The sequence below is a fragment of the Cervus elaphus genome, chromosome 8 (assembly GCF_910594005.1).
Source record: "Cervus elaphus chromosome 8, mCerEla1.1, whole genome shotgun sequence".
Lineage (NCBI taxonomy): Eukaryota > Metazoa > Chordata > Mammalia > Artiodactyla > Cervidae > Cervus > Cervus elaphus.
In genome coordinates, this window is record NC_057822.1 from 7,326,566 (window position 1) to 7,336,445 (window position 9,880).

Here is a 9,880-nt window from a genome sequence, read left to right on the forward strand (position 1 = left end):
TCTTCTGGGGACTTGGTTGCCCTGTGTTTGCCCCTGGGTGCAGATGTTCAGACATTTCAGGAGACTTCTGGGATTTGCATCATGCATTGAATTCAATCAGCACTTCTTAACATGGGCTCACAGAAGCCATGTCCAGACCTCAAAGGCGAGGAAAATAGAAGCAGTTTCATCTGGGAGCATACTTAAGTATCTTTGAATCATCTACGGAACTGTGGCTTCATCTGACCAACTGCAGTTCTTTCAGACCCAGCATCCCGCTGAACTGGGAGCAGTTTAGCAGGGGGCACAGAAGTGTCTTCCTTTGCCACCTGTTCCACATACGTGGCTCATCTGAATCTGGCACCTGTTCTTTTTGACAAAACCTGCCACGTGCTCGCTCCCCCTTGTTCCCTTTCTCCCCACCCCGTAATTTCAAAGTAGGAAGCTGTGTGTCTGAATGCCTTGCTGCAACAGTTCGAAAGGACTTTTTGTGACCACAGAAGTCGGGTAAGCTGCATCTCTCAAAATGTTAAAAGATGTCATCTTGAGAAAAAAGAAAGATGAAAGAGAAAATCTCAGCTAGTTACCACGACCTAACCTCTATGTAGGTCCTCAGGGAGCTCCTTCTGTTTCTTTCCAGTATCTCAAACAATGATTATAAGTCCATTCTGGAATAAAATGAGTGTATCTCTATCGAGAGCTCTTTACCTAAAACAGCGTTCAATAGCATTAGTCCTTAAGTCTATAATAGTCCTTATTATTCAGCAGGCATTACAGTTTACATGTATTTAGTACACACATCAATCCCATGAGGTGGGTATCAATATCTCTTCTAACAGATGAAATTGAGAGATTGTGCTGCTTGCCCAAGGTCACACAGCGGATTAGTGATGGGGCTGGCATTTGGATCTCAGTCTGACCTGTGGGTTTAAAACTTCTTCTACTCAGCCTCCTGATGGTTAAGGGCAGATGAAAATGAAATGCTCCGATCTTGATCACTTCCTGATTTGCAAAGATCATTAGCACTGAACTCACCAGTGCTGGGGTGCCAGCTTCCTCTTTGGTGAAAGCAGAGGTGCTGGTGTTTAAGGACTGGGTCTTGTGGGGCAGGGGAAAGCCCTGCTTGGTAGCATTTGCCAGTTTCTGTGGTATACATACCTCCATCATGGTCAATTTCGGTTTGAAGTCACTGAATACAAAGTTGGGAAGAAATGCACACCATGGGCTCTCCTGAGTCTGCGGTAGCCTGCTTCAACACAACACAGGGTGGAAGAACCAGAAATGAGCTTCTCCTTGTTTGGAACAAACCACTATCTCAAGACCTAGGTGGCCCATGGGGATTGTGTTGAAGTCTCTGGTCCTGACTCATGATCCCTTACGTGGCAGTCAAAGGCTTTTACAGCGGGGCCTCCACTGACCTCTTGAACCTTCCTCTAGTTCTCTGTTCTCCACCCACACAGAGAGTCCTCCTGGAGGCTCTCTCTGTCTCTCTCTCTCTCCTTCCTCCTCTTGCTCTCGCTTTCATTCTCACTCTCTCTTATCTTTCAAATACTATGCCCAGGCTTCCCTTCCCGTGCCCAGGATTCCCTTCCCTGGCTCATCTCCCCCCGAGTCTTGTAGTCTTTTAGCCAGTTCCTATTCTTGCTTCCTGTCTCAGCTCATGAGTCACTTTCTCAGGGAACTTAACCCCTGACTTTGGTTTGTTCTCAGTCCCCAACATGTTTCCTCCGGCAGTACTAACCACCATTTCATAGAAATCATTTTTGTGCCTTTAATATTTCTCTGCCTGGATATATCCTCACAGCCTAGGACATAGTAGCTATTCAGTGATGAGTGAGTAACAGCCTTTTTTTCCCCTTAACCTTTTATTTTATATTGGCCTATAGCTGATAACAATGTTGTGATCGTTTCAGATGGACAGCAAACGGACTCAGCCATGCATATACGTGTATCCATTTCCCTCCAAATCTCCCTCCCATCCAGGCTGCCAGATAACATTAGGTGGAGTTCCTTGTGCTATACAGTAGGTCCTTGTTAGTTGTCCATTTTATTTTATTTTATTTTTTTAAATAAAGAAATATATTTATTTAAATAAAGAAATATATTTCTTAAAGAAATATATTTATTTATTTAACTTGTCTATTTTGGCTGCATCAGGTCTTTGTTGTGGCATGTGGCATCTTCATTGTGTCATTCAGGATCTCTCAGTTGCGGCCCATGCTTCTCCACTTGTGGCACATGGGCTTAGTTGTTCTGCAGCATGTGGGATCTTAGCTTCCCAACCAGTGATTGAACATGTGTCCCCTGCATTGCAAGGCGGATTCTTAACCTTATTGGACCACCAGGGAAGTCCCAGTTATCCATTTTAAATAGAGCAGTGTGTTCATGTCGATCTCAAACTCCCTAACTATCCCTTCCCCCCATTTCCCCCACTCAGCAACCATAAATTTGTTCACTAACAGACTTTTAATGTCTGGAGTTCAGGCAGCCACATTTCCAGATGCCTGAGACAACTCAGCCCCACTCCTGGCTCTTAGCTGGCACATGGTAGTTACTCTGTAAATGTTTACTAGGCTGTACTTGGCTTATGACTCATGCTTGAAAGAGCTCAGTATCTCTTCTGAAAGTATGATTTCACAGTCATGCCTCACTCCATAGATGGGATTTTACAATCACACCTCTTCCATTGACTCTGAGACTGATCTGCATAAATCCACATTACTGTACAAGGAGTTACACCTTTCTTCTTTCCTTCCTGCTTCCAAGATCCAGCAAGGTTGGATCAGGATCAGTGGACATTGAAAAAGGCTGATGAGAAGGAAAAAGCTAAGAGCCAACTGGGGCTTAGGTGTTTGGAGAAGAAAGAAGCAAATTTAGGAGCCAGCTGCAGTGACTATGAGATGAGAGAGATGGAGAAAATAGATTTTAAAACTTTTTGTTCTGTGTTGGGACTGGAATCTGTTTTGGCATTTTTTAAAGAGACTAAAGATTTTAAATGGTTTGAAACTGTTGTTGTTTTGTCTGCTGTTTTTATTACTCTTGCTGTTTTAATGCAATTCCAGGCAGGCCTCGAAACAAGGACAGAAAGCCCATTTTTGTACGGTAGTATTACTTAAAACTTTTTTCAATGGTAGGGACAGAAACCCCAAACTGTCTTAAGCCAAAAAGAAATTCTGCAGGCTCACCAGATTGGGAAATTCAAGAATGGATGTGGCTTTGAGACGGCTCTGGCAGAAAAAGATTTTGCTTGGGTCAGGTGCCATTCCCTGAGCCAATCAGTGTGGTCAGGATCAGTTCAGTTGCTCAGTCGTGTCCGACTCTTTGTGACCCCATGGACTGCAGCACGCCAGGCTTCCCTGTCCATCACCAACTCCCAGAGCTTGCTCAAACTCATGTCCATCGAGTCGATGATGCCATCCAACCATCTCGTCCTCTGTCGTCCCCTTCTCTTCCTGTCTTCGGTCTTTCCCAGCATCAGGGTCTTTTCAAATGAGTCAGTTCTTCGCATCAGGTGGCCAAAGTATTGGAGTTTCAGCTTCAGGATCAGTCCTTCTGATGGATATTCTGGACTGATTTCCTTTAGGATTGACTGGTTGGATCTCCTTGCAGTCCAAGGGATTCATGGGAAAGTCTAATTGACTAGTCTGGGTAGTGTGCCCTCCCCTGGGGTGTAAGGCATGAGTGGAACACCCTGATTGACAGCCCATCCAACCACATGGAGGTGGTGAATGGGCAGTTTCCCAAAGAATGGATGTGGTGGGGATAGCGCATATCCACTACAGAGGGTCACATGTGAGGAGACCTCAGAGATCATCCACAGCAACTTCCTACCCTGGAAATATTGGCATCCAGATGTGGTTTGGAATTCTCCAGTGATGAATCCTTTGGGGCTTCCAATTCTGTTTCTGAATAGTTCCATGTAGGAAATTCTCTCTTAAATTGGTCTACCACCTTGTAATTTTTCACTAGTCCTCTGGCTCTTCCTTTTGGGGTCTCTCAAAATAAAACAAAGCCCTTCTTTCCATGTCAGCTTTTCAAAAGTTATCTCTTGAACCTTCTTATTGGATGGTTGGGGTGACAGCTAGTTTTCTAGGGGTAAAAGCACCAGCCTGGAAATCTGGGGGCCTGAGTTCCAGCCCTCATTCTGCCTTTAACGTAGAATCATGGCCATCTTGGGAGCAGGTATATGCTGTTCCCATGTTACAGATGATTGTACCCCAAATTCATATGATGAAATATTGACCCCCAAAGTGATGCAGTTGTGAGATGGGACCATTAGGAGGTAATAAGGTCATGAGGGTGGAGCCCTCGTGAATGGGATTAACACCCTAAGAAGAAGAGACACAAGAGAGATGGTTTTCCTCTTGGCCATGTGGGGGTAAGAGGAGAAGACTTCTGCTGTCAGCAAACCATGAAGAGCACTCTCAGCAGGAACAGAATTGGCTGACAAATTGGTTGATATCTTGAACTAACCCCTGGTAGCTCAACTGGTAAAGAATCTGCCTGCAACGCAGGAGACCCAGTCCGATTCCTGGGTCGGGAAGATCCGCTGGAGAAGGGAATGGCTACCCACTCCAGTATTCTGGCCTGGAGAATTCCGTGGACAGTGTAGTCCATGGGGTTGCAAAGAGTTGGACACGACTGAGCGACTTTCCCTTGGAACTTCCCGGCCTCCAGAACTGTGAGAAGTAAACGTTGTTTCAGTCATCCAGTCTGTGGTATTCGGTTAAAGCAGCCTGAACTGACTGAGGCAGACACTTAGGCAGGGAGAGGCAGGCCCAAGGTCCCGCAGTTGGAAATGGGGAAGCTGCAATTTGTAGCCAGGACCACATGATTCCAAAGCTTCCAGTTTTAATCACTCCATGGGCTTACACACAAGTTACATCCTTTCTCTGGGCCTCAGTTTTCCCATCTGTAATTTGGGAACATTAATGTGCCATAGAATCACCCCGAGGGTTTGTTAAACCACAGATTGCTGGGGCTCATCCACAGAGTCCCTGATTCCGTGTTTCCGGGGTGGGGCCTGAGGATTTGCATTTTAACAAGTTCCCAAGTGCTGCCAGTCTAGGTTCCACACTTTGAGAATTGCCATAGTAATGGATTCCAGCTCTAACGTACAGGTTGCAGGATGGGAGAATTTTTTCCTTTCCATTTAGCTTAGCTTAGTCCTTTTTATGGAGGAGGGCATGACAACCCACTCCAGTATTCTTGCCTGGAGAATGCCATGGACAGAGGAGCCTAGCAGACTATAGTCCATAGGGTCACAAAGAGTCGGACACAACTGAAGCGACTTAGGACGCATGTAGTCCTTTTAAAATCACGTGTGTGTGTTGGGGGGGGGGTGGGGAGAGAGAGAGAGAGAGGAGGAGGGAACAGTCAGCAGGAATTTTGCTACACAGTAAAATTAATTGGAGGGAAATTCAAGAAGTAGGTAAACAAATGGGGATAATGTGGAGTTGATGCTCATATTTGAAGAGAAACAAAAGGAACAGGTTCAGAATCTTATAGGTTTTCCAAGTATGATAATTCCACTTATTGAGCACCTACTATGTACCAAGTGCCTCCGCTACTTTATCAAATCTACGTCTTACAGCCAGTCTATAAGGTGAGTATCAATACTGATGCTTTGCCAGTGAGAAACTAAGGTTCAGAAAGGTTAAGAATCTGAGCTAATGGGTATGTAGTTAGGTGCAGCTGCTGTAGAACACATTCTGGTGGTTCCTCAAAATGTTTGTATAGAGTGATGATATGACTCGACAATCCCACTCTGGGGTATACAGCCAGGAGAACTGAGAACATTTCCACTCAAAGACTGCACACAAATGTTCAGAACAGCATTATTCATAGTTGGCCAAAAGCGGACACAGCCCAACTTTCCAACAACTGATGAAAGTATAAACAAAATGTGTTATATCCATACAGCAGAATACTATCCAGTAATACAAGGAATTCCATATTGATACAAACTATAACAAGGGTGAACTTTGAAAACATTATGCTAAGCAAAAGAAGCCAGACACAAAAGGCCACATGTTGTATTCTACTTGTATATTCCATTTATACGAAATGTCCTGAACAGGCAAATCTATAGAGACATTAAGTATATTAGTGATTGCCAGGGGCTGGGGGAGGGCAGAATAGAGGAGTGACTTTCTTAGTGGGTATGGGGTTTCTTTCCCAGGTAACGAAAATGTTTTGGAATTAGTGGTGATGGTTGCAAGGACTTTGTGAATATATTAAATACTGAACACTTTAAAAGGGTGAATTTTACAGTAGGTAGGTAAATTATACTCAGATATAGAGGGGGGCGGGGTTCCTAAGGGCACACAGTTAGAGAGAGGTGAAGCTGGGAATTGAACGAAGGGGATTATAGCAGCCTGGAAGGAGCCCATGGCTAAGGATCTTGGATCAACCGTTAGACTTAGGTAAGGCCCCCGCTTCATCCCTTCTGACCTCAATCTCCTCTGCAACAGGGTGAAGGGGTGGGATCCCTCAGGGGCCTGAGGTGAGAAGACTCCAAGTGTCAGTTCAGTTCAGTCGCTCAATTATGTCCGACTGTTTGGGACCCCATGGACCGCAGCATGGCAGGCCTTCCTGTCCATCACCAACTCCCGGAGCTTGCTCAGACTCATGTCCATCGAGTCGGTGATGCCATCCAACCATCTCACTCTCTGTCGTCCCCTTCTCCTCCCAACTTCAATCTTTCCCAGCATCAGGGTCTTTTCCAATGAGTCAGTTCTTCACATCAGGTGGCCACAGTATTGGAGTTTCAGCTTCAGCATCAGTCCTTCCAATGAATATTCAGGACTGATTTCCTTTAGGATGACTGGTTGGATCTGCTTGCTGTCCAAAGGAGTCCAGTCCAGTCCCTTGGACTCCAAGTGTGGGGCTGCCTCATTGGACTGCCCCGGCGGCTGCGGGCACAGAGAGAGTCGGGGAGAAGGGGCAGGACCGCCCTCTGCCCAGAACCCCTCCCTTTCCTGTAAGAAAAGCCTGGCTCCTTCCAAACCTGCCGGTAGCACTCTTTCCCGGCCTCGGTTCCCAGGTGTGCTGGGCTCCGGGCGTGCAGGGGCCAACGCTGTGCCTGCCGAGACTGGCGGCCTGCCTGCTCCTTCTGGGAAAGTGCAGGCGGCCGTGCCAAGCGGGCACCTGAGGTCCGATCTGTGCATCTCGGCCCGGAGCCTCTGCTTCCAGTGGCTTCCTCCTTCTGACCCCTTTCCCATCTGCCTGTCCTGGCCGACAGATTGTGCGCTCCATCTTCCTGGGGCCTCCTCCCTCCCTCTTTTCCTTAATTATTTACTCCTTTCCTCCCTTTTAACTCTTTCTTGTATCTCTTCTTAATAGTGAAGTTTTAATCACACCCGCAATAGATGAATACGTGTTCCTTTTAATGCATAATCCTCTGTCCTTTCTCCTTTCCTCCCCACCCCTCCATACATAGAGTAACTGAACAGTTTGGGGGTGATTTTTCATGAACCCATAGAAAATATGATATTGTGTGTCTCTGTGTGTGGTTTTTAATATATATTGTTTTCCATAAATTGTCCTACTCTACCTGCTTCTGGCATTTTTCACTCAACAAGACTTTGATGAGAACTTTACATGTTGTTACATAGACTTTTTTCCCCCTCACTGCTCAAAGTATTTCATATTTCAGGCGGATGGCGACTGCAACCATAAAATTAAAAGACGCCTGGCTCCTTGGGAGAAAAGCTATGACAAACCTAGACTACATATTTAAAAAATGGATACATCACTTTGCTGACAAAAGTACCTATAAACAGTAGTCATGTACAGACGTGAGAGTTAAACCATAAGAATTGATGTTTTCGATTTGTGGTGCTGGAGGACTCTTGAGAGGCTCCACAACAAGGAGATCAAACCAGTCCATCCTAAAGGAAATCAACCCTGAATATTCATTGGAAGGACTGATGTTGAAGCTGAAGCTCCAATACTTTGGCCACCTGATGCGAAGAGCTGACTCACTGGAAAAGACCTTGATGCTGGGAAAGATTGAGGGCAGGAGGAGAAGGAGATGACAGAGGATGAGATGGTTAGATGGTATCACTGATTCAATGGACATGAGTTTGAGTGAACTCTGGGAGACAGTGAAGGACAGGGAAGCCTAGCATGCTACAGTCCATGAGGTGGCAAAGAGTCGGACACAACTGAGCGACTGAACAACAACAAAGAATTTTATGGCCTGGATGTGCCATATTTTATTTAACTGGTCTCCAATTGTTGAATATTTAGGGTGTTTTAAATTATTCATGTTGACAAAACGCCTTGACAATCACATTTGTACACCACACATGCTTGGGCACGTGTTCCCTGGGAATAGATAACACAGAGTTATATATATCTGCTGGGTCGCAGGGCGTGTACCTTTGATAATTTAATAGATACGGCAAATTGCTCTTCACAAGGCTGAACCAATCTATTCCCTACCTGGAGTATACATGAGATTATCCTCTTCTAACATCTTTGTCAATCTTTGCTTTCATCAAGCAATTTTTTTTTTTTTTGTCAATAGTGTTTTCTTACTGTAGTGCTAATTTGCATTTGCATGGAGACTATTTTGAAAGTCCAGGTTGCCAGTGTGGGGGAAGAACTCAGGAATCGGGATTCAGTGGCCTGAATGCTAGACCCACTCTGTCATCATCTGCTGTATGACTTGACCATGCCAGTCACCTCTCTGGTCCAGGCGTGTTCACATATACCATCTCTCTGCATCTGTATTTCTCCTGCTGCCTGAGAAGCTTGGTTATGAGTTTTCTTTCGGGTTCCCTGTTTCTTTGTCTCTGGGATCCAAGGTTTCTTGGTCCCCAAGGAGCCCATCCTTCCCTCTCTTCTCTCTACCAGGACTCTGAAATGCATGGGTAAGGCACAGTGTCCTGAAGTTCTTGTTAACATGCACATATGTGCCCACCAGTGGACAAATCTTCAACTTGTCCATTGCTCACTGAATTCTGACCAGCTTACAACAGACAACAGGGGCGGGACACCAGACAGAAAGGGTTTTAATTTTTTCTTTTGTAAAATTTCACTGTGTTGTTGTTTTTCAACCTCTAAGTCATGTCTGCGACCCCATGGACCGCAGTACACCAGACTTCCCTATCCTTCACTATTTTTGGAGTTTGCTCAAACTCATGTCCATTGAGTTGGTGATGCCATCTCATCTTCTGTCACCCGCTTCTCCTCCTGCCCTCAACCTTTCCCAGTGTTGAGGTCTTTTCCAATGAGTTGGCTTTTTGCATCAGGTGGCCAAAGTATTGAAGCTTCAGTATGAGTCCCTCCAATGAATATTCAGGGTTGATTTCCTTTAGGGAATGACTAGTTTGATCTCCTTGAGGTCCAAGGGACTTTCAAGAGTCTTCTCCAACATCACAGTTCAAAAGCATCAGTTCTTTGGTGCTCAGCCTTCTTTATGGTCCAACTCCCACAACCATATGCGACTACTGAAAAAACTATAGTTTTGAGTATATGTACCTTTGCTGGCAAAGTGATGTCTCTGCTTTTTAATATGCTGTCTAGGATTGTCATGGGCTTCCCTTGTGACTCAGCTGGTAGAGAATCTGCCTGCAATGCAGGAGACCTGGGTTCGATCCCTGGGTTGGGAAGACACCCTGGAGAAGGGAAAGGCTACCCACTCCAGTATTCTGGCCTGGAGAATTCCATGGACTATATAGTCCATGGGGTTGCAAAGAGTCAGACACGACTAAATGACTTTCACTTCACAGGTTTGTCACAACTTTCCTTCCCAGGAGAAAACATCTTTTAATTTTGTGGCTGCAGTCACCACCTGCAGTGACTTTGGAGCCCAAGAAAAGAAAACATGTTTCTGTTTTCACTATTTCCCTATTTGCCATGAAGTGATGGGACCAGATGCCATGATCTTAGT